Source organism: Ochotona princeps, chromosome 1, assembly GCF_030435755.1.
Source record: "Ochotona princeps isolate mOchPri1 chromosome 1, mOchPri1.hap1, whole genome shotgun sequence".
NCBI classification, from domain to species: domain Eukaryota; kingdom Metazoa; phylum Chordata; class Mammalia; order Lagomorpha; family Ochotonidae; genus Ochotona; species Ochotona princeps.
Genome location: NC_080832.1, coordinates 38,640,571 through 38,656,347, shown reverse-complemented (window position 1 = coordinate 38,656,347; position 15,777 = coordinate 38,640,571). Strand labels below are relative to the sequence as shown.

The following is a 15,777-nucleotide window of genomic DNA, read 5'->3' as shown; positions in this document are numbered from 1 at the left end:
GATAAGAGGATACAGAAAGCATTCCACAGTTTTGTTAATGCCCAGCTCCTATGGAAGAACACAGAATTTCCTGTAGGGACACTCAGGAAAAACAGTCTGGTGGGAGGAGCATGCGATGACTACCTGCTGACCAAATTAGTTCAGTTCCATTCCTAGGAGCCTAATGAGGTACAGGGGCTAGTTGTAGTTGTATATAACTGGTACTGATAATGAACTTTGAAGATAGGAACGTGAATATGGTAATTGGAAAAAAATATTCTGGAATGTGATGCTAACCAGTGAGGCTCTCTATTCAGTATCAAGCCTCACAGCGCATCCAACCCCAGGGAACTCCAGAGAAAAGAGGCAGACACCTCCAGGGAGCTTGGGAAAGTGGCCAAGCTCCATGACCAAAATCCAAGCTAGGATTCCATGAAATACCAATGTCATCATTGAAACTGGAAGTTAAGCAGCATGCACATTCAGTGCCTTCATTTGCTTTTCCAGAGCCCAGTTTGAGTCATATTTAAAGTGAAACCATTTTAGACTATATATGCTGCTATTAACAAAGTAACACAAACTGGTTAATCATGAACATCAGATATTTATTTCTCACGGTTTTAGAGGATGGAAAGTCAAAATTAGGTAAAGTTTCTGGTAAGAGCTACTTTCCTGGATTATAGATGGCATCTTCTAGCTGTGTGTTTGCAGGCTAGCAGGGCCGACGCAGCTGTCTGGGTCCTCTGTGACGAGGACACTAATTCGATCCACACGGGTCCTGCTTCCTGACATGTGTAATCACCTCCTAAAGGCCCGTCCTTTAGGCCTTTGCCATCACATTCGCACACAATCACCTTGGTGATCAAATTCCTACACATGAATTTTTGAGGAACACAACATTCAGATCATAGCAGACACTATAATGCAAATTGGTTTTTTTTTCCGGTGAAAACATTTAGACCTTGAAGTTGTGCATGTCTGATCCTTTAGTTATCTCAGCCAGAGCTATAGCCTGGCAGATGGCTGGCTGTGCAAACCCACAGAGCACCACTGCCATCTGCTGTGCCTACCAGAGGGAAGAAGTACCCCTCTGAGCAGAGATGCTGAATGGAAGCATAATCCAATCCCATCTCTGGTTATTACTCAGTAAAGTTGCCTTAATAGCATACTACACAGTGGTAACTTTTATTTTCTCCCAGTCCTGCAGGCTGAATGTCCAAGATCTAGATGTAAGCAGACTTGGTTGATCAAGAGACATCTTTCCTTGATGTGCAGATGGCACCTTATTGCTGTGTCTGCAGGCTTTTCTGTGCATCACTTTCTCTTACTTTCTAACCCTATTTGATTGTATCCTATGACTTCTTCCATCATTAATGATATTTTTTTAATTCTCTCTTTGGGAAAGACAGATGTTTGGCATAGATATTAAACCTCTGCTTGGGATACCTGCAACCCTTGGGTTTAATTCCTGGCTCCAGCTCTTGGATTCTGACTCCAGTTTTTTGCTAATGCAGACCCAGTTCAAGTCTTGAGTCCCAGACTCCCATAAAGCAGACATGGATGGAATTCTTGGCCCCTGGCTTCAGCCTGGCCCAGCTTTGCTTGTTACAGTTATTTGAAGAATAAATCAACAATTGAGAGATATTCTCTCTTTCTCTCTCTCTCTTTCTCTGTTTCTCTCAGTCGAATAAATACATTTTAAAACAAATAAATAAGTGCTGTATCCTCAAATGCAGTTACACTGGGGATTAGGTTTTCAACATACACATTTTGGGGAGACTTAATAAGCTCCATTTCAACATCTTCAAAGATAAAAGATATCCAAATAGTTAATAGAAAAATGCATTTAAAAAAACTACATTGATAGATTTCAGGACTTTTATAAATGTAAATTTACCTTTTTATTTCATTTTCCACAAACTTGAAATATTCTAGTCTGTGCGCACACACACTGTTTTCTAGGCATCTGGAAGCATCTCTGAGACTCAGGGTGGAGCTAGCCTATGCTCACTACCTTATCACATGCCATGGGTAAGGGATTTTAAGGCTTTTGGACTGCATGGCACAGCTCCATGCTTTCTGTCCAGGCAGGAGTTCCCTGCCAGCATTTCCTGCTGTGGACTGATCTGCCTTCACAGGAGCCCCTGGCTCTGGACAACGCACCATGACCCCTGGCCCCACTGAGCGGGCCAGCCACAGCAACCTACTTTTATATATTTGTGCACGAAAAATCAATGATATGTCTTAGGAGAAAAGATTTCTTCCAGGGGAGCAGGCTCCCTGGCTGTGCTGGCTTTGTGGCAGGAATCTTTAGTGAGTCACCTGTCACCAGCCATGCTGCGTTTTCTTCTTGGCCCTCAGTCTTTTCTTTTCCCTTCTACTTTTTCTTTTTGACAACATTCTCTGAAAAAAAAATGTTTTGAGGTTCCTGGTCTAGTGAGCCTTTTATTAGACCTGTAACTCTTCACTCTCACTAAGTCCTTGGTGCTTCTGTGCAATAGTCAATACCCACGTACAGTAACAGAGCATGTACCTCTATGCTTCATCAGCCTTGCTCGGTGTGGCAATTAAAAGCAGGCCATGCAGCCATGGAAAATATCATTAATCAAAAAAGTCACAATACTTTTAAGACTGTATTATGTTTTCTTATAAATTTCTTTTTAAATAATCAAAATATAAAATGCCAGTTTTCTAACAAATTGGTCCATTTTTCTTAACATAGTCATTTCTCTGTATCTACAGGGTTAGTGTCCACTGGTATAACCAGCCATGGGCCAAAAGTATTTGAGGGAGAAAAAAAAAGTTCTTTTCTTAAGATTTATTTTTATTACTATTGGCAAGGCAGATCAGATTTACAGAGAGGAGGAGAGAGAGAAAAATATCTTCCATCAGCTGATCCACTACTCAGATGGCCACAAAAGTCTATCTGAAGCCGGGAACCAGAAGCTTCTTCTGAGTCTCCCACACATTGCGGGTTCCCAAGGCTTTGGGTCATCCTCTACTACTTTCCCAGGTCATAAGCAGGGAGCTGGAAGGGAAGTGGATTAGCCGGCACATGAACCAGCACCCTCTGGATTCCTGGCACATGCAAAGTGAGGATTTAGCCATTGAACCACCACTGCAGGACTGTAAAAAAAAAAAAAAAAGCCTTTAATCTACTGAATACATAGGACATTTTTTTCTGTCATCACTCTCTAAAAAGAACTATAGTACAGATGTTTACATGGTATCTACTTTTCATTATGTCCATCTAGTAACCTAGAGATAAGTTAAAGTGTACAGTGTGCATAGAATATGTGCAAATATTCCTTTTTACAAAAGGACTTGAGCATCTATGGACTTTGGTGTGTGGAGTCCTGGGACCAATCCTCCCATGATTACCAAAGGACAAATGTAGTCACAATCTTCTCTAACAGACTCCAAGTATTTGAAAATGTTATTAAACACTGAAATAAGCTGGAGAAAGATACGGGATGTCATTTAAACAGGAACATCCTAAGGGATTTCTTTTGAAAGCAATATTGAAAAATGAATTCTACATGTTTAAACTTGAGGTTAGACACATGCAGATACCCACCAACCAAGGACAAATGCATAAAATCCTGACTGAGCTCTCCTAAATCAACTGGAATTGAACAAAAAAAAAATCTTAAAGACTGATACAATCTTACATTTAAAAGAAAAATTCACTTCTCTGAGGCTATTACTTTTCTATTGTTTTGCTTGATTTTTTTCTGTAGAGCCTGCTGACCTATTCTTCTTTACATTGAATTCTATTCTGTGTGTTTTACTCCTTTCTCCAGCTTTTCAAGGTCATTGAGTTTGAATGAAATTTTCTGAGCACAATCACACTCACCTATGAAGAGGGAAAGAAGGAGTAGTCTCCCCTTATAAAATGCTTTCTCCTGTTTATAAAGCAATGTAGGTTTAGCAAAGAAAGCATAGAAAGCACACAACAAAGTTAAAACTATACTATAATTCTCAATTCTAATTCTCGACTAACAGCTAAGCATATTACATGTCTCCTGGCTTTGCTTTTCTTCTCCCTCCTTCCTCCTTGTCTCAATCTCTCCCATCCCTCCCTTTCTCCCTTCATGCTAACATTCCTCCTATTTGTTTGTAGATCAATTACCATTTCTCTATCATTCTTGTCTGGGTTGCAGGCTCATGCTGTATATTTAGTTGAGTGACCTGAGCTTGTTTCCCATTATTCACAGATCACTCTAAAAATTAAGCAGTAGCAGAAAAGGTGTCAAGCTCCTGAGAGCCAAGCTGACAGAAATGGAAAAAGGCTGTGTCTATGCTTGGCAAGTGTCATACTCAAGTCATCAAAGAGTGATATATTGCTAGTGTGTTTTTAATCAAACCTTTATTTTGTTTTAGCAAATTGTAAAATGATTTGGATTTTTTGTCCATGTCTACCAGATTCACACAAACCAGAATTAACCATTTTCATCTTCATCTTGGAACAGGATCACACATTGTTAAAGCCTATAGGCCTAGACTTTGAATGGAACTAATCTCAAACGTTGTTTTGCTGAATCCTAGTGGGGCCAACATAATAGGAGGTGTCGTTTTGTGCCTTCCCCAACTTTTCCCCACAAAGCCCAGAAAGTCTTCATTTATATACTTTAACATTATTTAATTCTGTATAAGATTTCTTTTGAACTATGTGTTTGTACGATTAAATGATAGAAAACTACTAGCTTTGCTCAACTTCACATAGAACCATAGACTTTCCCAGAGTCACCAAGTTCACTTGTAAACTTCTGACAATGAAGTACAGTACAAAATGATGACTTCAGCATGAAAGACTACTGAAGGGTGTTATCTGTCTTGTTGCCTGTTGTGTTGTCAGCATCCAGCATATATCCAACCTTGTGGGGATCTTAGGAGGTATTTGGAAATCAGTGAATTAATCAATAAGCTTTCCAAAACTATGTTTGGACTACATGAAAACTGCTGGGAAAATATGATACCTCTTTAGGTCTCAGTTTATTTGAACTAACTACTGGTTAGACCACTTTTTTCATTTTCTAAATCAATGGAAGAAAGGGGGTAGATGTGCTCCTACATATACAAATAAAAGACTGAATAAGGGACCAACCCCTGAACAAGATGCCTACATACGTACATATGAGTACACAGGTTACTCTGCGTGACAATAACACTCTCTAACAGCGATATGTCTAATTTTTCCTTTGTCTCCCCAAATTAGCCTGTGCTGTTCTTTTTCACCTACTGTTAAATTGCTCCCTCTTGTGTTCACTTAGGAGAAAACACATGTTTTCAATGTTCAGGTCAACTTGCTGCTTTCTGCCTTTTCTTATAGCAACTCCTCTTTCTGTAATAATTTTCACACATATAAAAAAATAAATTGTTTTTAAGTAAATCAGATATTTACGAGTAAAAATGTGAGGGGAAGAAATTAATGTATTTGCTGTTCTCTGTTGATTTAGAATTATCATGGCTTTGTTTCTAAAAACTCAATGTAGAGGGGAGAGTATTCAGATAAGCAAATAAGGACCTTTTTCTGAAGTTAATAAAAGAGGTATTTTACGCAAAACCCATTTGTGGCAGTGTTAACTGAAGTCACCCAGCTGATGCAGAATGTTCAAGTTGTTTTACTCTCACTAAATAGAAAAGAAAGCCAGAGCCTGTGAAAAGAAACAGAAGCAGCAACATTCACAGAAATGGTTTGGGGAAACAATCTTTTGTTTCTCATTTCATCTGTAGTGGGTGGGCTGTGACTGACGCCACCATCTCTATTGTCACATAGATAATAGCATGAAAAAGAAATCAGTGAAAAAGAAGGGGAAAAAACAGGTTGTTTTTAGCACATGGATGCTCACAAAATGAAGTTGCTGGGATCCCTTTGTCATATCTCCAAAGAAAAACAGAGCGTGTTAAAGAACTGACACAGGAAATTGAACTGCCTCTAAAAGCTCTCCAGACAACAGCCACAAAACAACAATCAATGCTCGTCTTTAGGCAAATGATGCTACCTGGTGCCCATTTCATGACATCCAGTTGTGCATCATTTGGGGAGATGGCACCTGCTGTAAGCAAAAGGCTGACCTAGCAACGTCTTTCCTGAAAGGTGGCAGACCAAGAAACACTGACTCTCTAAAGACAGGCGCTACACATTGCAGACTACGAACAACTGTGTCAAAAAGCTAGACCTGCAGCCACTGAGTTTACGCCTTGTGCTAAAGGAGATTAGGACAAATACTCCATCTTTCTCCTGGGTGACATTTGGGGCTGTTGGCCGCAGGAGAGGACTCAGTATGCCTCCTCTATGATTGGATGTCATTGTGTGGCAGGAAATGAAAGCGAAACAAACTTGAACCTCACAGGAGGTGCAGTTTGTTTAAATAATAGAAAGTAATTAGGCTGGAGACAAAAATCAGTGATGGCATTTTATAATTATGATTAATTTAAAGGTTAATTTCCTTTGGTGCTAAAATCTTATTTAAAACATTTACCAGGAAAGGAAATTAGGATGTTACTATCAAGAGGCATAGAGTGCTTCTGGGAACCCAGGCCTATTACCTTCTGGAAATTAGGTTAGGTCCAAAACAGGAATTTCAATTCATTTTTATATATATATAATACACAGTGGCTGGGCATCAGAGCCAGCAGGGTTGACTGAGACAGGCATTTTGGGGATGGGGGAGGGGTGGTATGCTTGGGGGATTAATTGCAAATATTATCAACAAAGGAGCCTAGTTCATACATGAGCAACTTTGACACAAAATGAAAATTGGTTATGGATTGCTGCCTTTTTAACTAATGAAGCTGATATTAAAGAAAGTCCCAAGAGTGGAGCTGCAAAGGGAAACACATGGGCACACGTCCATACACCATCATAGCAAATCATAGCAGTCGGACTTACTTTAGCTCCAAATCTGTCATTATCTATTGCCCTCTCCCAGTCAACACCGTTTTCATCTCTCTTGGCCTGCTGGGAAATATGCCTCAGAATTCAGATGCCATATACTCATGTAAGTTCAGTCATTCCTCTGTCTGAAAGATATTAGTTTCAGGAGGTTCCTTCAAGCCTTAGATATCAATACTTGCAAGCACCCACATCCTTTACCTAAGTAATATTTACGTAAAACCTTCCCATTATCTCCCATTTCTTCAAGTTATCCCTAGATTACTTATAATATCCAATGCAACATGCAGATAGTTATTGTACTATATTACTAAGGAAATAGGAAAACCCTACTTGTTCAATAAAGATGCATTGTTTTTCAAACATTTTCTGTGTTTGAACAAATCCATAGTTGTAGAGCCTGTGGATCTAGAAGACTTCCTTTATATCTTCACATGCTCCTATTTGGCAGCTTATCTCCCTAGAAGCTAATTGGGTAAAATTATACAAAATAATAATGCTCAGCCATAACTCATTTGAAATGAATTTTCCCATTCACCATTCCTTTACAGTCTTGCTGTTTTTAAATGTTATTGCTAACACTGATATGTAAACCAATGTCCAAAATATCGAATTGTGCAGAGTCCCAAAGCTCTAAACAGTATCATGAATTGCCTATTTTGATCTTCTAACTTTACATTTGAGGAAAAGGACATTCAAACTGACTTGCTCAGGGCTAGTCATTTAGAGGACAAGCTTTCTTTCCATGGCAAGTATACTTTCCACATCACTTCACTGTGATAGCTGAAATCAATTCTTTCAACAATTGTTCATTGAGCACCCACTCTGTGTGCTTCTTCAGGGAAAGAGAGAACCAAACAGACACCATCTTTGCTTTCATGGTGTCCACGGTCCAGCATACAAGTCAGACATGGAAGAGGAATTTCAGGAAAACAGCTAAGCAAAGTGAAGGGCAGGTGTCATGGGAATGCACTCCAAGAGAATCATACACTATTTAGAAGACAAGGAAATTCTTTCCTAAGGAAGTAACCTTTACAGGAAATCTGAAAGATAAATTATGAAGATTTATAGAACTTACCAAAACTAAGCAGCCTCTTCTACAAGAGGCTTCCTTAGGGAACGGCATTGACCAAATGTGGCCATAATTCACACAGGAATAAAACAGGCTTGATGAGCTCACCCTCCTAAATGCAGTTTCAATTTTTCCCAAATAGCAGGAAAATATTTAAGTAATTACTGGACATTCTCTTTCCTGAAACTGTTTCAGTTCTTAAATGATGATTAACTTAGGCTACAGAATTCTTTGATTTCTCTGCCTGGAGACTGTAAAATTACGTAAAGATTATGTTAACAAACAATACAGGGTGGATACACTCTACTGAATGATTAATAGGCACATGTTTTATTTATTTGTTTCCTAAACATGTATATATTTAGGGGCCACAGCACTAATGAAAATTGCTGCATTTAAATATGCCAGAGCTGTAAATCCTGATGTAGCTGAGACGACATTCCCAGTTGTTTCTAACTGGCTCACCTATCTTTTTAATAACTGTTTCCTCCAACTCCATCGAAAAGCCATGGCATAGATAATTGAGAGCAGTTTTAACAGAGAACAAACTAAAGGCTGATGAATCTAATCCATTCAAATGTCATGACACAAAGTGAACTCAGCCCATTTAAGGTATGGTTAGCTTAGTTATTTCAGCATCTTCCAAATGCTTCCCTAAATTATTATAAGTATAAATGTATCTGGATATATAATTTTCTGATTCTAGCTTTATACTTTCTCCACTTCTTCAGTTCCTGCTGACCTCTTCATCACTCACTTCATCTTCCCCATTGATTCCTTTCATCATGAAAGATACACTTGATCTTATCCAATCATCAGTTCTTGACCAGCTTTAAAGTCATCCTTTGTTTACTTTCATTCTCATTCCTCTATCCTTGGAGAAATCCCACTTCATCTTTATTGGTTAGCTTCTCTCTATTGGAACCTAGATTTTTGTCATACCTTGAGTCTTTCTCATCATTATCTGTCCCCAGGATTGGCAGTCAATGCCCTCACTGGCGCCTCTGGCTTCCTTCCTTGCATGCACTTCCTTTATGTATGGATTTGTAATAACCACGCCTGGTGTGTCGCAGGTTCCATTCCTCCACATCTTGGAAAGTTGCACTTTGCTAGAGAAGGTAACCAAACTCAGCTGCAAATGTATGCCAACTCAACCAAGCTAGATACTGTCTCCTACTTGACAGTGTTTTCACATGGCTGTCCATGATGTTTCATATTCACACAGGATATGTACTAAACCTTTTCAGTCTCTAAATCAAGTACTGAAGTCTGAAAACAACTATCAAACATGAATTTCCTTGATTTTTCCCTGTATGATTGCACTAATTCTCCACATGGCCAGTTAGTCTTTTGTCTCCTTACAACCAGTTCTAAATCTGAGGGAACACAGAAACTTTGTCCACCAAGAATTGAGCTCATCTACTTCTGCCTAATTCAACACAATGAACTCTCAACATCTTCATTGTCAACCACTCCATTAGTACCTCATTTGCATAATTCCTAAATATCCAAGAGTACAAATCAGGCAGGTCCCAGCCTCTCTCAGTGTTCTTTCTGATATCAGTATTCACAGATTACAAATATTTTGAACCAAAAATAAACATCTTATGATCCAATTTTGTGAGAGGGTCATTTGGCACAATAGTCAAGATACTTAACGGATTTCCACATTCAATGCCTGAGTATCTGGCTTAAATGCTAGCTCTTCCTCTTCCAATCCAGCTTCCTACTAATGTGCACCCAGAGCAGCAGCAAATGAAAGCTAAAGTAGTTGTGTTACTATCACCTCTAGGGATTTGCAGACAGTTTTAAGCTCCCAGCTCTGTCCTGGTCCAGAATTAGCTGTTGTGAGCATTTGCAGAGGGAGCCAGTGGATGGACGATGACTCTCTGCCTTTTGGATAAATTTAAAGTAACTTTAAAAGTAAATAAATAAAGTAACTAACTAACTAAATATATATTTTTAAAAATCCACATCCAGGGACTAATGTGGTGGTGTATCAGGTTAATCTACCTGCAAGCACCAACATCCTATATGCATGTCAGTTCATGTCCCACCCAGCTCCCTGCTTATGGCCTGGGAAAGCAGGGGAGGATGATGCCTTTCCTTAGGCCACTGCATCCACATAGGAAACCCAGGAGAATCTCCTGGCTCCTAGATTTGGATCAACTTAGTTCTAGGGCTTGTGGACATTTGTGGAGTGAGCCAGCAGATAAGAAGATAAGAGATTTCTCTCTCTCTCTCTCTCTCTCTTTCTCTCTCTCTCTCTCTCCTTGCAGGGGTCTCTGGCCAGTAGACCACCTGGGCAAGCAAGCACCACACTTGGTAGTTAATCAGGTGGATGCATCCATTTATTGGGGATCAAGCACACATTTATATAGGGTAGGACAACAGAAATAAGCCTCGGGTAGCAACAGCATTTCTATAGGGTGTAGGTACTTATTACATATCACAAACCTAACCAATCAGTCTAAAGGTCACATATGCCATTGAGCAAACTTCAAAAGGCTCAAGAAAATTTGACCTTAAAGAAGTTTTTTTTTTAATATGAAAAATTTTGTAAATCCACTTGGGAATGTTCCCAAATATTCCACATGTAAGGCATCTGAATCTCTTTGACAACATTGACATTGGTTTGTTATCTTCACTTCATGAGGAAAAAAACTGGGGATCAGTGTAAGGGTGGCCTGATTATGAGCACAATACTGAGAAGCAAGTACAACCTGCTCAGCTCTTCAGAGCTTTCTGCTCCTCCAGATGTTCCCTGTGAGGTGTTAAGTGGTAACATGACTAGAAATGACTGGAAGATCCCATGATCCGGTGGTCAAAATCTAGGCTCATTTGAAAACCATTTTGTCTTTCTTCAAATATTATTGAAGGCGTTGCCCTTGTAAGAAGTAGCATAAATACAGAGATGCAACAAGACAAGATGGCTTACAAGTGGAATTTATATTTTTTTATTTCATTTTGATTCAATTAAAAGACTGAGTTACACACACACATGCAGAGAGAGAGAGAGAAATTTTCCATCTGCTTATTCACTTCCCTACCAGTTCACAGTGGCGGGTCCTGTGCCACACTGAAACTAGGAACCCGAAGCCTCCTCCTGGTCTTACACACAGATGAGGGATGCAAACAATGCTTTCCCAGGCACAATAATAGGGAGGTGGATCAGAACTGGAGCAGCCAGGTGGAATAGCAGAGGATCACAGACTACACCTCTACCTGCTGTACCACAACATTGACCCCATTTGATGTTTTATCGTGATGCTCTTGCATTCATTATTTTTTTGCTTTTTAAAAACATTTTATTGAAACAATGTATATACACCAAGAAACGTGTACACCTGTAGAGATAAATGAATGTGTTGTCCATTCTCACAACCAACATTCAAATTAAGGACAAAGGGTTAGCATAAGGTGATTTTTATCAAACCAAGAAGGAAACGTGAAAAATAGGACCCCCACTATCTCTGAGGAACAGGCTTGGAAGTAAGGCATGTGCAGTGATTTGGCTAATACATCTCATTTCATTCCATGTGTTCTCTGTCTGCAAGAAGCCCTCTGTTAACATACTAACTTAGTGACCTTTCAGACAACAAATATAAAAGATCCCTGTAAAATACTGTGCCTTCTTAATTAGGGGAAAAATAGTTTAGAATTCACAAAGGGATTTTAGCCCAGACTGAACATCACAAACTCAGTCAGCTTGAATTGCTGCCACAAAGTAAGCCTAAGCAGAGGGGAAAAAGCAGTCCTTTTCAATTAAACCTACAATAGTTATGCTCTAAATTCCTTCTGGACAACCGGAGGTAAGTACCCTTGAAATTCATACCTGCAGAGATAATGGATACACACACTGTTTTCACAGACCCACACCAATTCTTTAATGTCTTTCAGTGAGTTCTAAATATTTAAGCTTAGCTTTCTGAGAACTGCCTTTGAAAAAATTTCCCTCATTGTTTTTCTTTCAGTTCTGTCTCCAAAAGAGAGTGTGTTGACTAGTGGTTTTGTCATTAATAACCAAGGAACAATTTTCTATTACAATACTTCACTGCCAACATGTATTTAAAAGGCAGTTTTAGATTTGCTGAACTCAATGTTCATGATTAAAAGGTTTCAGTAGAAAAGAGTCTCACAACAGGGAATAAATTTTAGCAAAGGCTGTTTATTCAAAAAAGCGTTTTTCTCTTACTTGGTAATTTCTAAATTCCACTCTCATTAATGTTATAAATCATAGCTATTAAAATGATATGGCACTTTACTAATTTAAAATAATTGGACTACTTGTGCCTCCATTGGTCAGTGCATGTAAACATACCCATATTGTAGATAAGAAAACTAAGCCCAAGAGAAAACTCTGTAACATTTGTAAAGAAAACTGTTAACTTCACTGAGTTGCCTTTGGAGCCAAAGGGATATGTGTGTTAATTGTGATGCTTTCATGGGCATGCAAATATCCAGACTCATCAAATCATATACATTAAGTATGTATATTTTGTGTATGAATTACAAATAAATAAGCTATTTGAGAAAGCATTACTGAGTTGTATTTAGAAGAACAAAGACAAATCCCTCCAGTGAGACATAAATTAAACAAGTACAGGTCTTTTCTTTCACTTTTCTACAAGTCGTGTGTCTTGGTTTAGTATTCTTGGGATTGTCCAGAAAGAGAATAGATTCTTCCTACCAACTGTCAACACTTGGAATGCCTTAAAGCATTTATCAATGGATGATCCTTTCAGCTTAATCATGTTGAGGCCAATGAATGATCAAGGTGAATACAGTGATGGCCTCTTCTCATTGACATCTAAAAGAGTTTGTTGTTTTTCACAGCATCCAGGCAATAATTAACATCCTAGATCTTCTACAGAGAATCTCATTTTTATCATAATCCATACCTTTATGAAGGAAATACTAAAACACTGAGTCCAACTAATCTTAGAAATTTTACTAGTATTTCCCATTTTCATTCAATGATCTTATTTCCCCCTGCAGCCTGAAGTGTCTACACTTTCATTCAGTAAGAACCGAGTGTCTTCAATTAACTACTAGAGTAAACAGTAGAAAATAGTAAAGCTCATGCAGTTTGTATTACAGTGCTAGAAGCAATAGACTAACACACATGTACACTTAAAATGCCAGGTGCATAAAGCAAAATAAAGCTAGCTAAGGAGAAAGTCCAGAAAGTTCACGATTCATCTTGTGTGTATCACAATTTACATTTCCCCTTTTCAAGTGTTCTATGGACTTGTTGTTCGGATGTGTTGATATAACCAAGCGTCAGGTGCCCAAGCACTTAGCCTATCCTCCATAGCTTTTCCAGGCCATTGGAAGTGAAGTTAGGGCATGAACCAGATCATATATGTAATGCTGGCATTGCATGAGTAGCTTTATGCGCTATACCATTAGGGTGGTTCCTCCTCCTAGCCTTTGGTGATTTCTCAGTCTCTCATCTTTTTTCTGTTAAGCATTAAAATAACATATTAAATATGCTAAGTTGCTGTAACGAGAACATCCCTCATGACACTATCAAAGTCATGCAGGATGGGGCTGAAAAGGTAAATAATTCTCAGGGAAGAAATGACTGCTTAAAAACTAATTCATTGTCCTACATAAGTTCTCAGATACAATGCAAATAAATTAAGCCAAAATGGATGCTTGCCTCATCTCATCTTAAAGAACGTTACAGAAAGCCACGGCACTTTGCAGGACACAATCACAGAAGAGGCAGCACAAGCCTCTTCTGCCTCAGTTATTTTTCTCATCACAGCAGTTCTAGAAAATAGATGGATGCTGGAAAAGAACACAGTAAAGATACCAGAGAGCAAAATAGCCAAAGGAGGAATCAACAACCAAAAGAACTTCTCAATTTTGCTGAAATCATAGCATAGAAAGAAAACTTAAATCTGCAAATTTTACATTGATTCCAAAACATGGTTTGATACTTCTAATTACCAAGGGTGGCCTTCTGAAAGTTTGCTGGAATACTATGAGCAAATATGATGTGAACACTAATAAACTCAGGTTTAACAGTGCTCAATTTTCGTGAAAATTGGAAATCTTACTGCTTATGTCTTCTATAATTTTGATCTACTAAAACCTACAGTATTCTATCATCATGTTGGAGATCATCCTACAAAGACAAAACCTCAGAGTGTGGAACTCTAATCCTGTGACTAACCTCCCAGAAAACTGAGGAGGTGGGGTGGAGGTAGGCTGTATCCAGAATGCACTGTATCACATCCTGAAAAAGGCAAAATTCTGGACATAGTAAAAAGACAAGAGGTTACCAGGTGTTAGGAAAAAAAAGGAATGACAATTGGGGAGAACAAAGGCTACTTTTAGGACCAAGAGTGTTAGGATATTTCAAACCTTACTGCATGTGGTCTCTTTCCAAAACTTACGGAAGCATGGACTCAGGGAGGCACTGATGCAGATTCATTGACTGTAACAAGTGTACCACTCTGGGTAACAGGTGCCTAGTGTGGTTGGTAAGATGCCTGAGTCCCACAATAGAGTATCTTTTTTGGCTTCCAGCTCTAGCCCCTGACTCTAGATTCCTGCTAATGCAGAACCTGGGAGACAGCATTGACAGATCAAGTCATTGGGCTTCTGTCACCCCTGTGGGAGATTTAGATTGAGTTCCAGGCTATTCTGGGGTAGGAAGTAATTGATCCGAGTCCTGGTTGTTCCATTTTTTATTTAACTGGGTGTTAACATGCCTGGGAAAGCAGAAGAAGATGTCAAGTGTTTGGGCCCCCACACCCATGTGCAAAACTCTGATGAAGCTTATAATTACTGGGTTCAGCCTGGCTCAGCCCTGGCAATTGTGGTCATTTAGAGAATAGAGCAGGAAATAGAAGTTCTCGCTCTCTCTCACTCGCTTGCTCTCTCTTGCTCTCGTTCTTGCTCTCTCTCTGTGATTCAACCTTTTAAGTAATTTTTTAAAACTTTTTTAAAAAGAAAAAGAAGAAAAAAACAGGTGGTTTTTTTTTTTTTTTTTTTTTTTTTTACAATTCTCTTAATAGTTACTGTTCCAGCTACTATTCAAAACTTCATGGTGTAACACAATTACTTATTTTGGTCATAAATTCTGTGAGTGAGTAAGTGAAACAAGCAAGTGAGAGATAAAATCCTTCTATTCACTGGTATGTCAGGGACCTGAGTTGAGAACACTCCAAGACTGCCTTGACTCCACACATGTGGTCTGGAATTTTTTAGAAGTATTTTCTCTCACATGGCCAATTGTAGACTGGCTATCAGTTAGGACTTCAGTCTATCATGTGAAACAGCTTTCATGGGTCCAAATTGATCTCTTCATGTTGTGGCATGTTAACTGTTCCCAGAAAGAGCATTCCAAAAAATCTAGAGGAAAATGCAAGGCATATTTGGCTTGGAAATTGCAATGTAATTTACTGTAATCAAAGCTACCATTAAAGGTCTCCAGGGCAAAAAGGACATGGGGGCCGGGTGTAAAGGCTCAGTGGCTAAATCCTCATGTTGCACACACCAGGATCCCATATGGGTGCCAGTTCACATCCCAGATGCTGTATTTCCCAATGCTCCATGCTTGAGGCCTGGAAAAGCAATAGAAAATGGGCCAAAGCCTTGATACCTGCATCGTAGACCCAGAAAAAGCTCCTGGCTTCGAATTGGCTCAGCTCCAGCCATTGCAGCCACCTGGGGAGTGAACCAGCTGACAAAAGATCTTTCTCTCTGTCTCTGCTTCTCTCTGTAAAAATCTGCCTTCCCAACAAAAATAAATAAATCTTGAAAAAAAGGAGAAAGAAATAAATCTCTAAACAAGAAGAAAGACATAGATCCT

The 15,777-nt window shown here is 39.0% G+C and overlaps 1 protein-coding gene across 1 annotated transcript in view; it reads left to right on the top strand.

Annotated features, from left to right (window-relative positions):
• The window catches only part of NKAIN2 (sodium/potassium transporting ATPase interacting 2), a 986,696-nt gene that overhangs the window by 964,061 nt on the left and 6,858 nt on the right, over positions 1–15,777 (top strand). The gene's annotated exons all lie outside the window — the stretch shown is intronic.